Source organism: Loxodonta africana, chromosome X (genome assembly GCF_030014295.1).
Source record: "Loxodonta africana isolate mLoxAfr1 chromosome X, mLoxAfr1.hap2, whole genome shotgun sequence".
In the NCBI taxonomy this organism is placed as follows: domain Eukaryota; kingdom Metazoa; phylum Chordata; class Mammalia; order Proboscidea; family Elephantidae; genus Loxodonta; species Loxodonta africana.
In genome coordinates, this window is record NC_087369.1 from 75,964,052 (window position 1) to 75,988,033 (window position 23,982).

Consider the following 23,982-nt stretch of genomic DNA (forward strand, 5'->3'; position numbering starts at 1 on the left):
CAAGGGCTGACTTTTTGGAAGTAGATCACCAGGACTTTCTTCCAAGGTGTGTCTGGGTGGACTCAAACCTCCAACTTTTCAATTAGCAGCTGAGTCAGTTAACTGCACCACCCAGAGACTCCAGCAAACTATGGCCCAGTGCTTATATGCACTGCAGAATATTTCCAAATCGAAACAATTGTTACAGAAATCATTTCACAGAGAAAAAAATATTCTCTGACTCTACAGAACCAATTCTTTATGGGAATAATCTTTCTTTGCAATTAACATACATATGAACGTCACATCCAGTACATCTTTTATAGCCCAAATTAATGTTACTACAAAAGAAAGCAAATTGGACCGTAGTCACATGTATTAGCATCTATAAAGCTGTAACAGCACAAAGATAAATTATAATTCAGGGATTTTTTTTTTCTTAACAGTCTCAGGTATCAACCAGATGAAGTTGCTGGCAACCCATTTACTAATGATTTCTGAGGTCTACTGGCAAAGGAAGATTGATGGTTATTGATTCCACTTATAGGCCTGGAAATGGGAGGAAAATGAGGATGAGAAGACTAGACTGGAGTATTGGGGCTCATCAAACAAGAAGAGGTAGAGCAAATACCTCCTGTTGGTCTGTTGCCCTTGCCATTCCCAGAGTCACAGTTTTAGTTCTCCAGCGTATGCCAGCCTATCTCTCTGACTATATTTCAAAGGAAAAAACCCATATTTCCTTTAGGTATAAATGTAGGAGATATCCATTAGTGTATAGTCATCCTTTAAAGATTTCTCTTCATACATGACATCAGTTGGGAAAGTATTAGGTTTGTCCGTTTTGCTTCTGAGAAACATCCTTAAAATAAAATTTAGGCTAATCATAATCATTGCTGCTGGACATCTCTGATGTATTTTATTATTCACTTCCGCCTTAGATTTCTCTTTGACTTTGTTTACTTTCTGATTCAATCTCTTCTGGTCAAAAAATGCAGTGGAGAAGCTTATTGTCTCATCATCAGTTACAATTCTCTTATAATTCACCTGCAACTTCTCTATTTTCCTTAGAGCCACTGGCAGCGTCAACTGAAGATGATTTGCATAAAAATCCCTTCTCTTTGTTTCATTTTTTAGAAGGCCTGGAACTAATTTGTGTTCCATATATGGAAGAGTTTTATCTGACCTTATGTTCAGGGGTGGTCTGGTTTTGTAAACTTGGACATCACAGGACAATATTTGCTGGTCTGCAGGTAACACATAACATATGTTTTACGTACATTTTGTTATGATAGTGACATCAATGAACTGCTCCATAAAGCACTCACATTAAGTGGGGATTTAGCTCAGAGACTTTGATTCTGGTTGTTTGATGCACTTTTTTGTGATAAAAGATCCCAGGAAAGCAGCTGGCAAGAGGTGATCCAAAAGGGTAGAAAAGACAATGAGCTCAGATGGGAGGAGCCAAGACTTGAAGTGCTCAACTCTCACCGGTTCAGGAGCCTCTCCCACCCCCTGCCCCAAGCTCTGAGCTCCTTCCAGAGTGATCTGCCATCCTGGAAGGTGTTTCTAATCTGAATCGGGGCTCCCTCACCATCATCTCTCCACCCTCCAGGCCACCTAATTCTGTTTTAACAAGGAAGGCTGTTTCTTTTTGTAGCGACGTAGTAAAAGGAGAGAGGGAGAACCAATAACCTAACTAGGAAATAGAGGAAGGGTGTAGAAAGCAGAAGGCAGAAAAAGAATAACAATAATCATGGTTACCATGTATTAATCACTTTCTATTTCCCAGGCACTGTGCTGTGGGCTTTTTAAATTCATTATTTTATTAATCCTATTTTTTTTTTTACTAATAACTCTATGCTTTTTTTTTTTATAGGTACAACTGTTACCATTTTATAGAAACTGAGACAAAGACTAAGGCCCTTGCCCAAGAACACACAACTAGGAAATTAGAAAGCTACAGTTTTAACTCAGAAATCTTACTAGAGTGTTTCCTCAAAAAACTTCCATTAGCTTCTTATTGTCTACAAGGAAAGTTCAGACACCTCAAAAGGTACTCAAGGTCTGTCGTGATCTGGCCCTAAAACGTTTCCAGATGAACTTGACTCTATTTAAAGAAACCTAGTCTGTCAAGGCTTAGAAGTTTCTTAGTAATCATCTAGTCTAATATCCTCTTATATAGATGGGGTGACTGAGACCTAGAACTCATACTGTAAGCTAGTGGTGGTACCAGAACTAGGAATCAAGTCTCTGTAATCTTATTTCAGTTCTATTTCTGATGTGCCTGGCTCAGAGAAGATGCCTGGTAAATGTTCATTAAATGAATGGATAAATGGATGAATGCTACACCTAAGGGCAAAAAGTGGTTCTGATAATGCTATGGAAATGGAGATAAATGCTTAGGGCAGGTGTATCGATCTCAGACCAGAGCTCCTAGAAGGGAAGAACAAGGTTTCCTGGTCTTTTCCTACAGACATATCTTATTTGCATATGACCCAATACCATCAGGAACCTAGTAAAATGCCTGAACAATGAGGTTCTTCATCTTCTCTCAAAAGATTTCTGTTCTCCTTCTCTGTCTGTCTCACTCACACACACACAATCTCTCTCTCTTCAAGAAACAGGCTATCCAGTCATAAAGCTGGCACATAACGGTATAGAAGAAAAAGCACAGGAACTGGAGTCAGACAGGTCTAGATTTGGGTCTAGGCCCTGCCACTTACAAGCTATAAGACATAGACAAATCTCCTAACCTGAGCCTTTGTTTCCTCATCTGTCCAATGGGAATAATAAAACCTACTTCATAGTGTTAGTAGGAAGATTAAATGAGATTATTTTATCAGTTAGGATTGTGTTGACTTCGTGTAACAGAAATTCAACTAATGTGACTTTAATAAATGATGGTCACTAACAAAAAGTCTGGAAATAGGCCATCGATGATTGGAACAGTGGTTCCACAGAATCATTAAGAATCCAGGGTTCTTGTGCTTTTTGGTTTCACCATCCTCAGCATGTACCTTTTTCCTTGTACTCTCAAGTTGACATCATATTCCAGGCATGACAAACGGATGAGGGAAAAAGGCAAAGGGTGCGTGCCAGTTGAGTCTATCCCCTTTTGTCAGGAAAAATAAGTCTTTCCTGGAAGCCTCACCCAGTGGTCTTTTGCTTACATTTCTTTAGCCACACTGGGTCACATGACCAAACTAGTTGCAGGGAGCCCGGGGAGGAGAGCATTTTAACTGGGTGCATCATTGCCTCAAACAAAATCATGAGTCTGTAAGGAAGAAGGGGAGAATGGATAGAGGCAACTTGCAGTCTGTCACAATGGTGTATATGAAAGTTCTTAGAACAGAGGGCAAGTCTAGCACAAAATAGATGTTCAGCAAATGTGAGTTATTTACTTCTGAATTTGAGATAGATGAAATCAAACTAATTCTGCCCCACTGGGGAATATTCGGAGCACTCGTGGTGCAGTGGTTAAGACCTTGGCTGCTAACCAAAAGGTCAGCAGTTTGAGTCTACCAGCTGCTCCCTAGAAACCCTAAGGGGCAGTTCTACTCTGTCCTGTAGGGTCGCTATGAATCAGAATTGGCTCGACCGCAACAGGCTTGGTTTTGGTTTGGGTTTGGGGAGTATTCAAGAGCCAGGTTCCCAAGTTGGAGCTCCCAACAGAAGAATCTGCCTGCATGTCATCTCTAAGGAATTTTCAGGATGCTGGAAAATCCCTAACTACAAACAACAAAATGTAACAAAACCTCAACACCAATCTCTTGTCCCCTGGCCTTGAACTGCTCCTGAAATGTCACCATTCAACTTACTCTTTTGAGTTAAGGTGTTGTCTCCAGGTTGAAATACCAAAATGTTACCTTGGAGTGGATAATGTGCTTCTCTCTTAAGCCCTTTGCATACCAGCATGGCTAAAAACGTGAGGCATCAGGTACTCCCTAAAACAATAGGGGGTGACACTTACTGAAAGAGGTAGAAGGAGTTAAGGAAAGCCCAAACCAGGGGGGAAGCTGAGGATAGCTTTGAGGGACAGGCAGCCAAAGTTAGACCTAGATTCTGGGAACAAGGAATCCAAAGGAAAAACAAAGCTCCCCACTCACTTCACTATTTTCTCTTGGGATGGGCCTGTTGAGTCCTCATGATTTTGCTTTTAAGCCAGTTGTGGGTCACAGAGACCAACAAGTTCATCAGTCTCTGGTGCCTTCCCTCTTCTTCAAACAACTCACAAAGCTTGGCCTCAATCTTCTTCCTATTACCATGGTTAGAATTTCTTTATATAGAGAGAAGGATGACCAAAATAGGAGTCAATATGTCTGTGTTCACTTTCCCACTCTGACAATCAACTGCTGGTAACATGAGGAAATTGTTTAGGGTTACAAGTAAAGCTTTACTATCCCCACCTATCAAATGAGAATAAGAATCCCCACCTATTTCACAGGTCTATTGTGTAAATGAAATCTAATAATTGAAAGAAAGTTATTTGCAAGGAATAAAGCTTAATGTGTTGCAGAAGTGTAAGAAATTATTTTCAGTGTTTATCAATGACTTATTCAGTCATTTGACAACATCGCTTAAGACCTTACTATATCTTGGGCTCTGTTCTAGCATCAGAGATGCTATACTGAACAAAAATAAAAATAAAGAGGTCCCTATTTTCTTGGTATTTCAATTCTGGTAGGAAAGGTCAAAAATAAACCAAGGGATATTAATTAGTTGTAAGTGCTGTTATGGAACTGAACAGGGTAATGTGAATCAACTCGACAGCAATGGGTTTCTTTTTTTTTTTATGAATGTATCAATTAGAGTTTGGTAAAGAAAACAGAAGACACTGTATATATGTACTGTAGTTGTGAAGAGCTTTAACATAGAAAATAGGGGCTTACACAGCTGTTATATGAGCTGCAAGAGCAGAAGATAAGGGAGTTGCTGACAATGATTTTATTCTGAAACACAAAAGTGAGTGATTTTCAAGAGCTCATGGGGAAGATGCTAAAATTCTCCAGAATCTCCAGGAAGTTCCTACCTATAATCTTAGGCTCATGAAGCAGGTGTGTCTTTTTCTCGTTTTTTTAAATGGTACTTAAGATGAAGGTTTACAGAACAAACTAGTTCTCATTAAACAATAAGTACACATATTGTTTCACGACATTGGTTAACAACCGCACAACATGTCAACACTCTCCTCCTCAACCTTGGTTTCCTTATTACCAGCTTTTCTGTCCCCTCCTGCCTTCTAGTCCTTGCCCCAGGGCTGCTGTGCCCCTTTAGTCTCATTTTGTTTTATGGGCCTGTCCAATCTTTGGCTGAAGGATTTTTTTTTTTTTTGTGCAGGTCTTTTACATCCCTGGTTAGATTTATTCCTAACTATTTTATTTTTTCAGGGGCTATTTTGAATGGTATTGTTTTCCTGATTTCCTTTGCATCGTTCTCTTTATTGGTGTATAGGAACCTGACTGATTTTTGTATATTTATCTTGTATCCTGCTCCTCTGCTGAATCTTCCTATTAGTTCCAAAAGTTTTCATGTGGAGTCTTGTGTTTTCAATGTATGGTATCATATCATCTGCAAATAGGGACAGTTTAACTTCTTCATTACCAATCTGGATGCCCTTTATTCCTTTTTCTTGCCTTATTGCTCTAGCTAGGAATTCCAGGGCAATGTTAAATAGGAGTGGTGATAAAGGGCATCCTTGTCTTTTTCCTGTTCTCAAGGGGAATGTTTTCAGCCTCTCTCCATTAAGAATGATGTTGGCTGTTGGTTTTGCATGGATGCCCTTTATTATGTTCAGAAATTTCCCTTCTATACCTATTTTATTGAGAGTTTTTATCAGGAATGGCTGTTGGACTTTGTTGAATGCCTTTCCTGTGTCGATTGAGATGATCATGTGATTCTTTTATTTATATGGTGGATTACTTTGATTTTCTAATGTTGAACCATCCTTGCATAAAAAAAAAATTTTTTTTTTGAACCATCCTTGCATACCTGGTATGAATCCTACTTGGCAGTGGTGTAGTATTTTTTTTGATATGATGCTGAATTCTATTGGCTAGAATTTTGTTGAGAATTTTTGCATCTATATTCATGAGAGATATTGATGTGTAATTTTCTTTTTTTATGGTGTCTTTGCCTGGATTTGGTATCAGCATTGTGTTGGCTTCATAGAGTGAATTCAGAAGTATCTCTTCCTTTTCTATGTTCAGAAATAGTTTGAGAAGTACTGGTGTAATCTCTTCTCTGAATGTTTGGGAGAATTCTCCAGCAAAGCCATCTGGGCCAGGGCTTTTTGTTGTTGTTGTTAGTTTTTTTTTTTTTTTTTTTAACCTTCTCAGTTGCTTCTCTTGTTCTGGGTCTGTTCAGATTTTCAACACCACTTTGTGTTAGTTTGTGTAGGTGGTGCATTTCTAGAAATTTGTATGTATCCTCCAGGTTTTCAAATTTGTTGGAGTATAGTTTTTCATAGTACTTTGCTATGATCCTTTTTATTTCAGTTGGGTCTGTTGTAGTGTCCCCATTTCATTTTTTATCTGGGTTATTTGCATTCTCTCCTGTTTTTCTTTTGTCAACTTGGCCAGTGGTTTGTCGATTTTGTTGATCCTTTCAAAGAACCAACTTTTGATTTTGTCGATTCTTTCTATTGTTTTTCTTCTCTCTATTTCGTTTATTTCTGCTCTGATCTTTATTATTTCCTTTCTTCTGGTGGCTGTGGGCTTCTTTTGCCATTCTCTTTCTCTCGTTCAAGTTGTGTAGCTAATGTTTTGATTTTGTCCCTTTTGTCTTTTTTGATGTGAGCATATATTGCTATAAATTGACCTCTGAGGACTGCCTTTGCTGTGTCCCAAAGGTTTTGGTATGATGTAATTCTAGGAATTTTTTTATTCCATCCCTTATTTTGTCTATTACTTAGTGGTTTTTAAGCAGGGTGTTATTCAGTTTCCAAGTAATTGATTTTTTTCCTTGCTCTTCCTGTTGTTAATTTCTACTTTGATGGTGTTGTGGTCAGAGAAGATACTTTGCATTACCTCAATGTTTTGGATTTTGTTGAGGGTTGCTCTGTGGCCTAAGACGTGGTCTGCTCTGAAGAACGTTCCATGTGCATTGGAAAAGGATGTGTACTTTGCAGCTATTGGGTGGAATGTTCTATATATGTCTATGAGGTGAAGTTGGCTGAGTGTGCTCTTAAGCTCTTCTGTGTCTTTGCTGAGTTTCTTTCTAGATGTTCTGTCCTTTACTGACAGCGGTGCGTTAAAGCCTCCTACTATTATTGTGGAACTGTCAATTTCTCTTTTCAGTGCTATTAGTTTGTTTTATGTATTTTGGAGACCTGTCATTGGGTGCATAGATGTTTATTATGGTTGAGTCTTCATGATGGCTCATCCCTTTTATCATTATATTTTGCCCTTCTTTGTTGTGGTGGATTTTGTTTTACAGTCTATTTTGTCTGTGATTAGTATTGTCACTCCTGCTCTTTTTGGCAGTTATTTGCTTGATATACTTTTTTCCATCCTTTGATTTTTAATAAATTTATGTCTTTGTTTCTAAGGTGTGATGCTTGTGGACAGCATATTGATGGATCCTGTTTTTTAATCCCTTCTGACACTCTCTATCTCTTTATGGGTGCATTTAGGCCATTTATATTCAGTGTAATTATTGATAGGTATGAATTTATTGTCATTTTGTAGTGCTTTTTTTGTGGTGCTGACATTTCCTTTGTTCCTCCTACTCTCCTGTGCTGATTTTCTTCTGTATTTGAAAAATTTTGTTTGTATTGAGACCTTTTATTTTTCTTCTTTATTTTGATGAGGTTTGTTAACTTTCTTTGTGGTTACTATGAAATTTCCCTGTATCTTCCTAATTTTAAACCATACTTTTATTACTTGATATCACCTTGACTTTGGAAGTTCTATACCCGCACCGTTTATTCCCTCTTTTATTGTTCTGATGCTGTTGTCATTTATAGATTGACCTCCCTGGTTTCCTGTTGTAAATCTTTCAGTTTTGTTTTATCTTTGAGAATTCATTGCCTAAGTTGGTATCCGGGTGGTGCTCTTCTGTGTCCTAGATTCAGGTTGTTGTCTGATGTTGTTGGTTCTCTAACTGAAAGACTCCCTTTAACAAATCTTTTAAGTTTGGTTTGGTTTTTACATATTCCCTTAATTTCTTTTTATCTTGAAATGTCCTAATATCACCATCCTAAAAAAAAAAAATTTTTTTTTATATGAATGAGAGTTTTGCAGGATATATTATTCTTGGTTGGAATTTTTTTTCTTTCAAGGTTTTATATGTCATCCCATTGCCTTCTTACCTGCGTGGTTTCTGTTGAACTATCAGAGTTTAGTCTTATTGTTCCTCCTCTGTATGTGACTTTTTGTTTTTCCAGCTGCTCTCAGGATTTTTTCTTTGTCTTTGGTTTTAGAGAGTGAGATTATGATATGATATGCCTTGGTAATTTTCTTTGGGGATCTATCCTATATGGGGTTCGTTGAGCTTCTTGGATGGTCAGCTTTTCATCTTTCATGATATTAGGGATGTTTTCTGTCAGCAATTCTTCAATGATCCTCTCCCTCTTTTCCATTTTTTCCCCTGCTCTGGAACTCCAATCACTCGCAAATTTTTGCTTTTGATTTTCCCACATAATTTTTAGGGTTTCTTCATTCTTATATCTGATTTTTCCTCAAAAAGAGTTGTATAGAAGTATTTGTCTTCAATTTCGCTGATTCTGTCTTCCATCATTTCAAACCTGCTCCTTAGCCCTTCTATGAAACTGTCCATTTCTGAAATCTTGTTGTTTATCTTTTGGATTTCTAATTGTTGTTTTTGTATGCTTTCTAGTTGTAAATTTATTTTAGCATTTTGTTCCTGTATTGTTTTCCTGAATTATTCCATTTTTTCCTGTATTTTCCATGAATTTTTTGGTCTTTTCTATAAATTTGACTGTTTTTCCTCATTTTTGTCTTCTTTTTGCTTCAATTCTTGGATAAGCCAAAAAAAACCAAGCCCACTGCCATCGAGTTGATTCTGATTCACAGCCACAGAGTAGAACTGCCCTGTAGAGTTCCCAAGGAGCACCTGGTAGGTTTGAACTGCCAAACTCTTGGTTAAGAGCCACAGCACTTAACCACTATGCCACCAGGGTTTCCAACTCTTGGATAGCTCTGAATATTAGAGATTTCAGTTCCCTGTCAGATAGTTCTAGTGCGTTTTCTGCTACTGGAAAGTCATCTGGTGTTTTATATTGGACACCTACTGGAACCATCCTATCCTGTTTTTTTTCTATGTTTTGATATTATCTGCTGTCTTTAGGACATTCAGTAGTTATTTTATTTGTTTGTTGATTGTAGATTTGTTTGTTTTGTCCTGCTTTTTTGTTTTATTTGGTTAAGTCTGAGCAGTCGTGCTGTACATTCTTTGTTGTTTGCTCATCTGTGGTCATGATACTTTTCACCTCCTTGTCCAAAGGGCAGGGCCAGTCACTCAGCTATGGTGCAGCAGGGTAGTTACAGCTGAAGGGGAGGGGCTGGAATGGGTTGTTTGTGGCATATACTAGGGGTGACAGGGTGGGCCAAGAGTTAGTGATGGGAGGTTCAAGTAGGCTGTGCCCGTGCTGCTCAGGGGTGTGATATTCAGTGCACAGTGCAGATAGGGAGGAAGGAGGGGGGAGTTTGTGATGTATGGAGCTAATATGGGTATGGGCAAGAGGAGAGAGAGGAGATAGAAACAGGAGCCAAAAACAAACAAACACAAAAAAAGAGTGCTAAAGGAGCTTGCCATTGGAGTCAAGAGATAAGAAATTGTGAAATGGAGAAGAACAAAAAGAAAAAGGGAAAAAGAAAGAAAAAATAAGTAAAAAAATTTGGAGAGAAAAAAAATGCCCCCAGGTGTCCCACTCCTGTGGCTGCAAAGACCAGGGAAGTGGAGCAGGTATATCTTAAGAGCTCATGGAGAAATGGCTGTAAATCTCACTTCTGCCTGGTTGTCTGGGTGCAATTGCTTGCACAGAATATTCTCTTCTTCCAAATCTCGTGCAGGTGCCACTTGTTGTCAAACTAACCTGAGAGAAGAGATATCCTGAGAAATGCAGTTGCAAATTTGATGATACTAAGTTGACAGAGACAATCAGGCACACTGGAAGTTACTTTAGGTTGTGCCAGGAAAAGTCTTTCTGACAGGACCATAACAAATGGTTGTATAAGGTTTATTGCACAAGGGCCTCTAACTCAGAGGCAGAGGGCATGAAATTCAGCCCACACTTTTCTAGCCAAGTCTTGGGCCCTGGTTTGGGGCTGTCAGGACTCAAGAAAGTGTTACTTTTCTAATCAATCCCAGAGTTTGCCCATTTTTGACATTTGTCTTCTGTGGGGAGATGTCTTTCTGTAATTTACACAAAGGCACTATATGTCCTAGCAGTAGCCCTGCTCTCTTAGACTGTGACAATCAAGGTGTGAAGTGTGATCTAATCCATGGTAAGATTTGTTTATCTCATCCAGATTGTTGTAAGCACCTTAATGTCAAAGAAGGATCCATAGTTTAGCCTTTCGCTATGTTGGCTGGCTGATTGACTCACCTGCTGGTGAACGAAATAAATGTCTAACTGGCTGACTTACACACTGACGGAGTGATTGGAAAATTCATTTTACTTGATAGGCTGACTTGCTGACTGAGTCATTGAATGACTGGCTGACTGACTGGCTAATGGTCTATTGGTCAAACTTTCTGCCTGTTTGTCTGATTAGTTGCCTTTCAGGTTGATTGTTTAGTTACTGCCTTCTACCTGACAAATGATTGATGGGCTATCTGATGATTGATAGGTTATCTGACAGACTGATTGATTGATATATAGCCTTGGTGACTATATGACTGTCTGATTCTCTGGCTGACTGATGTACTAGCTAATTGTCATACAGGATGAAAGATTATCTAGCTCTCTTTCCAACTGATGTGTCTTCGGGGTGACAAGTTGACTGACAGGCTACTTGACATTGTTTGACGGGCTTTCCAACCAGGTGGTCATGGGCAGAAACAAGGGTGAAGAAAAAAGAGTGATACAACATACATTTCAAGATGCTGCTCCATCCAGATGAAAGGGAAAGGCAAGTTGGTGACAAGTAGAAAGAGAGGGCACTTGACAAAAGGGTTAATAGCTTTTTCCTGATAGCACAAGGAGAAAAATGGTGCTAAAAAAAACAGCCCATTAATAATAGGGCATGAAATTAATGTTGGCTCTAAACTACTTGAGATATAAAGCTCATTTCTCAGCTTGACTGTTCACAAGGAAAATAAAAGATGACACTTGGATAATAAAGAAACAGTAAAATATCAAGAAAATAGCCATAAAGGAGTCACTTACTGAGCCAACAGGAGGGGCACTGAGAGGACACAAATCCCAGAGCCCAAAGATTCATCCCCAAGCACTTACTTAGTCACAAAGAAGCCCAGAAAGGAGACAGGAGGGCTACATTTGTTTTCTAGTAGAAAGAAGGGGAAGTGTTCTTCTCTCTTTGGTCTCTGGTTAACCTAAATGGCTGAGCCTCTGAAATCTCTTTTTTCCAAAAGTCCTTGGACTTTATACTAAGAAATACCAACTGGTAATTTGTACACTGTGGTCCACACATTATTCACTGTGTTCTAGATTTCATCCGGACACCTCCTCCACCCACAGCTTCTTACAGGTAGCCAACCCACACTCTCAACCCCTACTAAAGTAGGATATGACTTTACTGCCATGCATGGTCATAGTTACTAAACTAGGGATGCAAACTCAATGAAATATTAGCCAAGCCATAAACTGGCCAGTGACCTATGGCATTGTCTCTTTAAAAAAATACGTGCTTGGGAAGTTCTCCAACTTTGGAGAAGTTGAACTAAGAAATACAGAGAGAAGGCAGCAGTTAGCAGTAGGACCAGATTCTGAAATATTGTGAGGTAAAGAGAGACAAAGACAACCATGGTGGGCCAATTCCAAGCCTAAGTTATGAGGACTAAAACCAAAGTAAGCAGAAGCTAGGAGGCAGAGAAGAAGGTGATAAAACTAGCCATAATTAAGAGGTGAATGGAACAACCAAAGAGAGTAGCTAACTTCCATTCATGGAAGACCACTAGAGTAAACAGCCATAACCTCCATTTGCTGAAGTACCTGGAACTTCTTTGAGTATAGACCCATTCTATAGTTCCCTCTTTTTCTGAATACCAGATGATTTGCTTTTCCTTTGCTCCTGGGGAAATGTCCTTAAAATAAATCCTCCATACTTCGAGAAACAAGTGCGTTTCTTATAACCAAGAGAACCATATAAAGTCTGTATATAGAAACCCCAACTTCTTCTCCCACTCCCCATTTGGATTTCCTTAGAGTCTAATCCTTTTATCAAAGTGTTCTCCATTCTTTACACCTCCCACATCCACAGGAACTTTTAAGTAAAATATCAGATATGGGTCCATTTGCTTAGATGTACAGTGCTGGTTCCCAAGCCCTCAAGTCTTTTGAATTTCTACTAGTTATTAATATTTGTACAGAAATTTTACATTGCTTTAAAATTTTTTATAATAAAGCCCTGGAAGTTTGGCAAGGTACTCATTGAATAAATGGTTATGAAACAGTGACTGGTCCAAAGTCACAGTAGTCAACCTAGAAGTAGAACTTACTTCTCAAACTTTCAGCCTTGTGTATATTTTATAATGTGTATAATATTTTTATGTAAAAAACCCATTGCAATCAAGTTGATTCCAATTTGTAGCAGCCCTATAGGACAGAATAGAACTGCCCCATAACGTTTCCAAGGAATGGCTGGTGGATTCAAACTGCCAACTTTTTGGTTAGCAGCTGAGCTTTTAACCACTGTGCCACCATGGCTCCATATTTTTGTATAGCCATATGTATTTATTTCCATATAAATAAATAGGTTACATATGCTCAAAAATTACTTACTGATATACACTTGAGATCAAAAGTCCCTGGATGAGGCAAATGTTTTTTTTGACTACTAATATAAAGAGTGGCAGTTTGAACCCACCAGTGGTGCCATGGAAGAAAGGCCTGGCAATCTGCTTCTGTAAAGGTTACAACCAAGAAAGCCCTATGGAGAAGTTCTACTCTGTAATACATGGAATCACAATGAGTCAGAATTGACTCTATGGCAATAGGTTTGGTCTTTTGTTTACTTTGATCAAGACTTTGGAGACTGCCTTAGACACACACACACATTCACGCACACACATATCCATACACTAATCTCCAGGACAGAAAGTTTTGGACTGTATCTGGCTTGTTGCCAAGCCATCTGTGACCTCATAGCCAGAAAAAGAGCACTGACTACTCACCTATTAACCGGATATTTCACACGGCAATCATTTCAGGTCTCCACTTCCTAGTATTAGAGAAGCAATCTTAATAAACACTTCACTAGCCATCCTTCTTGTGTCACCAGTTCTTGGCAGAAAGTAATGTGTTTATTCTTCCACCTCCAGAGCCACCAGTCAATCTTATTGCTTTAACATAACCTTGTAAATGAACATAATAAAACCTATTTGTTCTGCTAAGTAGAAAAGATGGCACTTTCAATGGTTGTTTCCATACCAAGAGCTAGGCAGAGCCAGTCCACATAGTTTAGTAGGAAAAGCATGGAACTTCAATTTCTGGCAGTATGACCAACTCACTCATAGAAATAGCTGAATATTCTGGATAGATATATTTAAACATCTTGCTAAAATTATTTGATGATATGGCAAGAAACTAAGGAAAAATCAAGGCAAAACTACATGATAGTGAGAAAACAGAGATAAATGGAACACCGAAGCTGGCTGAATATTTGCTGAATGTGTAAATTCGAGCTTTGGCATTGGTGGTTTTAATGGTACTAGAAGAAAAGAGACAAATCCCAGAGCTTCTTTAAGATAGGTAGTCTAATAGGAGATACACCAATAAAGCTGGGACTCAAAGAGCTATATACCTTCATTATAAGGGTCAACTGGAAATGAAACCACCCAAGAGCGGAGTAAAAGTAAAATTATTTGCCTTGGAGCTTGTTGCTGTGTAGTGGGAAAATCATCTTCCACAAGACTCCATAACCAAAATCCAGCTGTTATGTGAATTTGCAATGTAAAATTCATACCACCTGGGTGATGGGAAAACCTCAAGTTGGCAATTTATTTTACAGTGTTCCAGGCAAAATGAATTTGCATTTACCTCTGTCATGCATTAGAGGGTAAAGTGCCCTCCAATGACAGAGGCAAATGCAAATTCATTTTGGAGGAAAAAAAATAATCACAAGTTCAAAGAATTCTCGTAGATGAGGGGCTAAGAAATAATATTCCATAACCAGAAATCCTGAAACCTGGAAAGAAACAAGACGCCATGGATATAACCAGCAGAAAAAACACACAACAGATGTAGGGTCATCAAAATTTCAGATAATGAAATTATTTGGCATATAATACAAAATAAGAATTGTTTATATTTTAAAATAATTTTAAAGTTTGGAAATAATATGAATAAAGAGCAAGAAAGAATTTTTAAAAATGAGCAAACAGGTTTGAATAATTCAATTAGAAATTCTATAAATGAAAAAAATGTAATAATTGAATTAAAGACCTATGACAGGTTTAACAGAAAATTGAACAAAGCTTATCAGAGAATTAGTGACCTGGATGATAGAACAGAAGAAATTATCAAGAATGCAGCACAGAAAGACAAAGAGATGGAAAATTTAAAGTAGGGACTAAGAGGACAAATTGAGAAGATCTAACACAGATCCAGTTAGAACCCATAAGTAAAGGAGAAAAAGAATCAACAGAAATAATACATGAAGATATACTAGCTATATATATTAGACATAAATTTACATTTAAAAGCCCAGGGAATATAAAGCACAATAAATAAAAATAAATCTTTGCCCAGCCTTTTTCTCTAGTCATATTACTTCCAGCAAACTAAAGAAAAAGGACATTAAAAGCAGTTCAGAAAAATAGACATTACTCCTAGAAAAACTATATTTTGATTGATAGCTGACTTTTCAACAACTATGCAAGCCAGACGGTAGTGGAATTACACCTTTTTTTTTTTGCTCAGAGAATAATAATAACAATATTTTTAAAATTTCAACTTAGAATTATAAGCACAGTAAAGGAATCTTTAAAATAATAGTAAAAACACTTTTAGCAAAGAAAAAGTGAAAGTTTTTGTCATCAATAGATCTATACTAAAGGAAAATGTAAAGAATGTTCTTTAAGCCTAAGTAAAACGACCCCAGATAGAAAGTCAAAGAAACACTAGGGATAAAAAAGTGGTAAATACATTGATAAATTGAGATGAACAATAATTGTACAAAACAATAATGATAATGTCTTATAGCTTTAAAAGAGATATCTCTAATAGCGTTTCTTAAACAATACATAAAATGTGCATGCCATAATAGATTGGTAAATTCATCTATATTAATGTTAATCAACAGAAAAAATGAAATAGAAAATAAAATAAGCCATATTATTTAAATAGCATCAAAACTCATCAAGTACCTAAAAATAAATCTTACAGAAGATATAGAGACTTTATATTGCTTTATACAGAGCAATATAAAATATTGTTGAAATAAATTAAAGTCTTTAAAGAGAGATATGGCATGTTTATGGCCAAAGAAAAACTGATGCCTTTGAATTGTGATGTTGGCGAAGAATATGCCATGGACTGCCAGACGAATGAACAATTCTGTCTTGGAAGAACTACAGCAATTATGCTCCTTAGAAGCGAAGATGGAAAGACTTCATCTCATGAACTTTGGACATATTATCCGGAGGGAACAGTCCCTGGAGAAGGACACCATTCTTGGTAAAGTAGAGGGTCAGGGAAAGAGAGGAAGACCTTCAACGGATGGATTGATACAGTGGCTGCAAGGATGGCGCAGGACCAGGCAGTGTTTCATTCTGTTGTACATAGGGCACTGTGAGTCGGAACTGATGTAACAGCACCTAAAACGTAACAACAACATGTTTATGGCTTAAAAGGCTCCATGTTGTAATGATACCAGTTCTCCCCAAATTGATATATAAATTCAACCTGACAGGGTTTTTGGAAATTGAATCTGTTTATGAAATTTACCCTCTTGTCAAAGAAGAAGGTGGATAGACTTGCAAGAGTTATTATAAAACTACAATAATCAAGACAGTGTGGTATTTGTGTAAGGCAAATATACCAATGGAATAGAATAGAGAGTCCAGAAACAGACCTATTATTATGTAAGCACTTGATTTATGATAAAAAGAGCTTCTGTTCAGCATAACATACCATTAAGAGAGTAAAATGGCAAACTACGTACTGGAGGAGATATTTGCAACACATAAAAGCAACACAGGGCTCACATTCGGAGTATATTAAGAATTCCTATGAATTAGTAAGAAGAGACAGCAACCTGTAAGAATATAACTAAAAAGGTACTTCTTAAGAGTAAGAATAAATTAAATACAGTTTCATTTATATAAGCTTTAAAACATTCAGACATAAAACATGGTATTGTATGGGGATACAGAGATACGGTGTAAAACTCTAAAGGAAAGCAAAGGAATTATAAACAAAAACTTTAGTTTTGATATTACTATTGAAGAGAGACAGAGATGAGCTTGCGAGGTGCATGCAAGAGATTTTTTTAAATTAATTTTTATTAAGCTTCAAGTGAACATTTACCATTCCAATCAGTCTGTCACATGTAGGTTTCCATACATCATACTCCCTTCTCCCACTTGCTCTCCCCCTATTGAGTCAGCCCTTTCAGTCTCTTGTTTCGTGCCAATTTTGCCATCTTCCCTCTCTCTCTATCTTCCCATCCCCCCTCCAGTCAAGAGTTGCCAACACACTCTCCAGTGTCCACCTGATTTAATTAGCTCACTCTTCATCAGCATCTCTCTCCCCTCCGCTGACCAGTCCTTTTCATGCCTGATGAGTTGTCTTCGGGGATGGTTCTTGTTCTGTGCCATCAGAAGTTCTGGGGAGCATTGTCTCTGGGATTCCTCTAGTCACATTCATATCATTAGGTATGGTCTTTTTATGAGAATTTGGGGTCTGTATCCCATTGGCCTCCTGCTCCCTCAGGAGTTGTCTGTGGTGCTCCCTGACAGGGCAGACATCGATTGTGGCCGGGCACCAACTAGTTCTTCTGGTCTCAGGATAATGTAGGTCTCTGGTTCATGTGGCCCTTTCTGTCTCTTGGGTTCTTAGTTGTCGTGTGACCTTGGTGTTCTTCCTTTGCCTTTGCTCCAGGTGGGTTGAGACCAACTGATGTATCTTAGATGGCCGCTTGTTGGCATTTAGGACCCCAGGCGCCACAATTCAAAGTGGGATGCAGAATGTTTTCATAATAGAATTATTTTGCCCGTTGACTTAGAAGTCTCCTTAAACCATGTTCCCCAGACCCCAGCCCCTGCTCCTCTGACCTTTGAAGCTTTCATTTTATCCCGGAAACCTCTTTGCTTTTAGTCCAGTCCAATTAGGCTGACCTTCCTTGTATTGTGTGTTGTCTTTCCCTTCACCCAAAGCAGTTCTTATCTACTGATTGATCAATAAAAAGCCCTCTCCCTCCCTCCCCCCTTTGTAACCACTAAAGTATGTGTTCTTCTCCGTTTTTTCTATTTCCCAAGACCTTATAATAGTGGTCTTATACAATATTTGTCCTTTTACCTCTGACTCATTTCGCTCAGCATAATGTCTTCCAGATTCCTCCATGTTATGAAATGTTTCAGAGATCCGTCACTGTTCTTTATCGATGCGTAGTATTCCATTGTGTGAATATACCACAATTTTTTTACCCATTCATCCGTTGACGGACATCTTGGTTGCTTCCAGCTTTTTGCTATTGTAAACAGAGCTGCAATAAACATGGGTGTGCATATGTCTGTTTGTGTGAAGGCTCTTGTATCTCTAGGGTATATTCCGAGGAGTGGGATTTCTGGGTTGTATGGTAGTTCTATTTCTAACTGTTTAAGATAACGCCAGATGGATTTCCAAAGTGGTTGTACCATTTTACAATCCCACCAGCAGTTGTATGAGAGTTCCAATCTCTCCGCAGCCTCTCCAACATTTATTATTTTGTGCTTTTTGGATTAATGCCAGTCTAGTTGGTGTGAGATGGAATCTCATCGTAGTTTTAATTTGCATTTCTCTAATGGCTAATGATCGGGAGCATTTTCTCATGCATCTGTTGGCTGCCTGAATATCTTCTTTAGTGAAATGTGTTCATATTCTTTGCCCACTTCTTGATTGGGTTGCTTGTCTTTTTGTGGTTGAGTTTTGACAGAATCATGTAGATTTTAGAGATCAGGCGCTGGTCGGAGATGTCATAGCTGAAAATTCTTTCCCAGTCTGTAGGTGGTCTGTTTACTCTTTTGGTGAAGTCTTTAGATGAGCATAGGTGTTTGATTTTTAGGAGCTCCCAGTTATCTGGTTTCTCTTCATCATTTTGGTAATGTTTTGTATTCTGTTTATGCCCTGTATTAGGGCTCCTAGGGTTGTCCCAATTTTTTCTTCCATGATCTTTATCGTTTTAGTCTTTATGTTTAGGTCTTTGATCCACTTGGAGTTAGTTTTTGTGCATGGTGTGAGGTATGGGTCCTGTTTCATTCTTTTGCAAATGGATATCCAGTTATGCCAGCACCATTTGTTAAAAAGACTATCATTTCCCCAATTGACTGACACTGGTCCTTTGTCAAATATCAGCTGCTCATACATGGATGGATTTATATCTGGGTTCTCAATTCTGTTCCATTGGTCTATGTTCCTGTTGTTGTACCAGTACCAGGCTGTTTTGACTACTGTGGCTGTGTAATAGGTTCTGAAATCAGGTAGAGTGAGGCCTCCCACTTTTTTCTTCTTTTTCTGTAATGCTTTGCTTATCCGGGGGTTCTTTCCCTTCCATATGAAATTAGTGATTTGTTTCTCTATCCCCTTAAAATATGACATTGGAATTTGGATTGGAAGTGCGTTAAACGTATAAATGGCTTTTGGTAGAATAGACATTTTTACTATGTTAAGTCTTCCTATCCATGAGCAGGGTATGTTTTTCCACTTAAGTATGTCCTTTTGAATTTCTTGTAGCAGAGTTTTATAGTTTTCCTTGTATAGGTCTTTTACATCCTTGGTAAGATTTATTCCTAAGTATTTTATCTTCTTGGGGGCTACTGTGAATGGTATTGATTTGGTTATTTCCTCTTCGGTGTTCTTTTTGTTGATGGAGAGGAATCCAAGTGATTTTTGTATGTTTATTTTATAACCTGAGACTCTTCCAAACTCTTCTATTAGTTTCAGTAGTTTTCTGGAGGATTCCTTAGGGTTTTCCATGTATACGATCATGTCATCTGCAAATAGTGATAGCTTTACTTCCTCCTTGCCAATCTGGATACACTTTATTTCTTTGTCTAGCCTAATTGCCCTGGCTAGGACTTCAAGTACGATGTTGAATAAGAGTGGTGATAAAGGGCATCCTTGTCTGGTTCCCGTTCTCAGCGGAAATGCTTTCAGGTTCTCTCCATTTAGAGTGATATTGGCTGTTGGCTTTGCATAGATGCCCTTTATTATGTTGAGGAATTTTCCTTCAATTCCTATTTTGGTAAGAGTTTTTATCATAAACGGGTGTTGAACTTTGTCAAATGCCTTTTCTGCATCTATTGATAAGATCATGTGGTTTTTATCTTTTGTTTTATTTATGTGATGGATTACATTAATGGTTTTTCTGATTTTTTTTTTCATACCTGGTATAAATCCCATTTGATCAGGGTGAATTATTTTTTTGATGTGTTGTTGGATTCTATTGGCTAGAATTTTATCGAGGATTTTTGCATCTATGTTCATGAGGGATATAGGTCTAAAATTTTCTTTTTTTGTAATGTCTTTACCTGGTTTTGGTATCAGGGAGATGGTAGCTTCATAGAATGAATTGGGTAGTATTCCGTCTTGTTCTATGCTTTCAAATACCTTCAGTAGTAGTGGTGTTAAGTCTTCTCTGAAGGTTTGGTAGAACTCTGCAGTGAAGCCATCTGGGCCAGGATTTTTTTTTTGTTGGAAGTTTTTTGATTACCGTTTCAATCTCTTTTTTTGTTATGGGTCTATTTAGTTGTTCTACTTCTGAATGTGTTAGTTTCGGTAGGTAGTATTTTTCTAAGAATTTATCCATGTCTTCTAGGTTTTCAAATTTGTTAGAGTACAATTTTACGTAGTAATCTGAAATGATTCTTTTAATTTCATTTGGCTCTGTTGTGATGTGGTCCTTCTCGTTTCTTATTCGGGTTATTTGTTTCCTTTCCTGTTTTTCTTTAGTCAGTCTAGCCAATGATTTATCAATTTTGTTAATTTTTTCAAAGAACCAGCTTTTGGCTTTGTTAATTTTTTCAATTGTTTTTCTGTTCTCTAATTCATTTAGTTCAGCTCTAATTTTTATTATTTGTTTTCTTCTGGTGGCTGATGGGTTCTTTTGTTGCTCACTTTCTATTTGTTCAAGTTGTCAGGACAGTTCTCTGATTTTGTCTCTTCTTTTTGTATGTGTGCATTTTTCGATATAAATTGGCCTCTGAACACTGCTTTTGCTGTGTCCCAGAGGTTTTGATAGGAAGTATTTTCATTCTCGTTGCTTTCTAAGAATTTCCTTATTCCCTCCTTGATGTCTTCTATAACCCAGTCTTTTTTCAGGAGGGTATTGTTCATTTTCCAAGTATTTGATTTCTTTTCCCTAGTTTTTCTGTTATTGATTTCTAGCTTCATTGCCTTGTGGTCTGAGAAGATGTTTTGGATTCTACCAAGATTTGTTTTGTGACCTAATATGTGGTCTATTCTAGAGAATGTTCCATGTGCACTAGAAAAAAAAAGTATATTTTGTAGCAGTTGGGTGGAGAGTTCTGTATAAGTCAATGAGGTCAAGTTGGTTGATTGTTGTAAGTAGGTCTTCCGTGTCTCTATTGAGCTTCTTACTGGATGTCCTGTCCTTCTCCGAAAGTGGTGTGTTGAAGTCCCCTACTATAAATGTGGAGGTGTCTATCTCACTTTTCAGTTCTATTAAAATTTGATTTATGTATCTTGCAACCCTGTCATTGGGTGCGTAAATATTTAATATGGTTATATCTTCCTGATCAATTGTCCCTTTAATCATTATATAGTGTCCTTCTTTTTCCTTTGTGGTGGATTTAAGTCTAAAGTCTATTTTGTCAGAAATTAATATTGCTACTCCTCTTCTTTTTTGCTTATTATTTGCTTGATATATTTTTTTCCATCCTTTGAGTTTTAGTTTGTTTGTGTCTGTAAGTCTAAGGTGTGTCTCTTGTAGGCAGCATATCGATGGATTGTGTTTCTTTATCCAGTCCGTGATTCTCTGTCTCTTTATTGGTACATTTAGTCCATTTACATTCAGCGTAATTATAGATAAATAAGTTTTTAGTGCTGTCATTTTGATGCCTTTTCATGTGTGTTGTTGGCCTTATCATTTTTCCACATACTTTTTTGTGCAGAGACGTTTTTCTTAGTAGATTGTGAGATCCTCATTTTCATAATGTTTAACTTTATGTTTGTTGAGTCGTTACTTTTTTCTTGAGTTATGGAATTGATATTCCTTTTTGTGGTCACCTTATTATTTACCCCTATTTTTCTAAGTAAAAACCTAACTTGTATCGTTCTATATCGCCTTGTATCACTCTCCATCTGGCAGTTCAATGCCTCCTATATTTAGCTCTGTTTTTGATTATTGGGATCATTTATCTGTTGATTTCCATGATTTCCTGTTATGTGTATTATTTTGTTTATTTATTTATTTATTAGAATTAATCTTACTTTGTTTTTGTGCTTTCCCTATTTGAGTTGCGTTGATATCAGGACGTTCTGTTTTGTGACCTTCTATTGTGCTGGTACCTGATATTATTGGTCATCAGGCCAAACAATCTCCTTAAGCATTTCTTGCAGTCTTGGTTTAGTTTTTGCAAATTCTCTAAACTTGTGTTTGTCTGTAAATATCTTAATTTCTCCTTCATATTTCAGAGAGAGTTTTGCTGGATATATGATCCTTGGCTGGCAGTTTTTCTCGTTCAGTGCTCTGTATACGTCGTCCCATTCCCTTCTTGCTTGCATGGTTTCTGCTGAGTAGTCTGAACTTATTCTTATTGATTCTCCCTTGAAGGAAACCTTTCTTTTCTCCCTGGCTGCTTTTAAAATTTTCTGTTTGTCTTTGGTTTTGGCAAGTTTGATGATAATATGTCTTGGTGTTTTTCTTTTTGGATCAATTTTAAATGGGGTTCGATGAGCATCTTGGATAGATATCCTTTCGTCTTTCATGATGTCAGGGAAGTTTTCTGTCAGGAGTTCTTCAACTATTTTCTCTGTGTTTTCTGTCCCCCCTCCCTGTTCTGGGACTCCAATCACTCGCAAGTTATCCTTCTTGATAGAGTCCCACATGATTCTTAGGGTTTCTTCATTTTTTTTAATTCTTTTATCTGATTTTTTTCCAGCTATGTTGGAGTTGATTCACTGGTCCTCCAGAAGTCCCAGTCTACATTCTAATTGCTCGAGTCTGCTCCTCTGACTTTCTATTGCGTTCTCTAATTCTGTAATTTTAGTGTTAATCTTTTGGATTTCTATATGCTGTCTCTCTATGGATTCTTGCAACTTATTAATTTTTCCACTATGTTCTTGAATAACCTTTTTGAGTTCTTCAACAGTTTTATCAGTGTGTTCCTTGGCTTTTTCTGCAGTTATCCTAATTTCATTTGTGATATCTTTAAGCATTCTGTAAATTAGTTTTTTATATTCTGTATCTGATAATTCCAAGATTGTATCTTCATTTGGGAAAGATTTTGATTCTTTTGTTTGGGGGGTTGGAGAAGCTGTCATGGTCTGTTTCTTTATGTGGTTTGATATGGACTGCTGTCTCCGAGCCATCACTGGGAAACTAGATTTTCCAGGTAATCAGCTAAAAAAAAATGCAGTCAGATCCCTATCTGAATTCTCCTTCTGGTTCAGGGTATTCGGATGTTAATGGAGCCACCTGGGGAGGGTGGGGGAGGGATCAGAGAGCTAGGCGTGTAGCACCACAGAATATAGAGCTGATCCCCTCGTTCACGCTCCGCCCCCGTCCGCCAGAATCCCGGCAGGACGGCTCCCCGCCTGGGACGCTACTCTCCCTGCTCCAAGATCAGTCACTTCCTCCCGGGGATTTCTCCCTCTGGTGCGCCGCACCGCTCACGTAAACTGGGTGGGCATGGCCCTCACAAACAGCTGGGCTCACCCCCGGGGTCTATTCAGGGGAATGCGCTCACACCCCGCCTGTTCTCGCCAAGATCCCAGCGGGACAGCTCCCCAGCTGGGACGCTGCTCTCCCTGCTCCAAGACCTGTCACTTCCTCCCGGGGATTTCTCCCTCCGGTGCGCCGCACCGCTCGCGCGAACTGGGTGTACGTGGCCCTCACGAACATCTGGGCGCCCCCCCGGGGTCGCTTTAGGAAAATATAGCTGATCCCCACGCTCATGCCTCGCCTGCCTCCCGCCAAACTCCCGGCGGGACGGCTCCCCGGCTGGGACTCTGCTCTCCCCGCTCCAAGATCAGTCACTGCCTCCCGGGTGTTTCTCCCACCGGCTGTGCCGCTATGCCGCCCGCGCCAACCAGCTAGACTTCCTCCCGGGATAGGTTCGGGGTGGGTAGGGCTGGGCCCCTTGTCTGTGCCGTCTGCCCCCCTGGGCTGTGCCCCAGCCCAGGCTCCGAAGGTCACCCGCCTGGTACGCTGGCTCTTAGTTCTGAAAACGATCGCTGTCTGCCCGTATTTGTTCATTCTCCGTCTCTAAGTCTGTGTTTGTCATTCAGAGTTCGTAGATTGTTGTTTATGTGATCGATTCACTTGTTTTTCTGAGTCTTTGTTGCAAGAGGGATCCACGGTAGCGTCCACCTAGTCCGCCATCTTGGCCCCGCCTCCTCCCATGCAAGAGATTTTAAAATGTTGGTGTAATTCTTTCTCCAACCCACGGTAGTTATACAGATTTTTGGTATATCATATT

At 38.5% G+C, this 23,982-nt stretch overlaps 1 pseudogene; it reads right to left on the minus strand.

Annotated features, from left to right (window-relative positions):
• Positions 1 to 434: 434 nt before the first annotated feature.
• LOC100671949 (polycomb complex protein BMI-1-like) lies at positions 435 to 23,759 on the minus strand (annotated as a pseudogene).
• Positions 23,760 to 23,982: the final 223 nt, after the last annotated feature.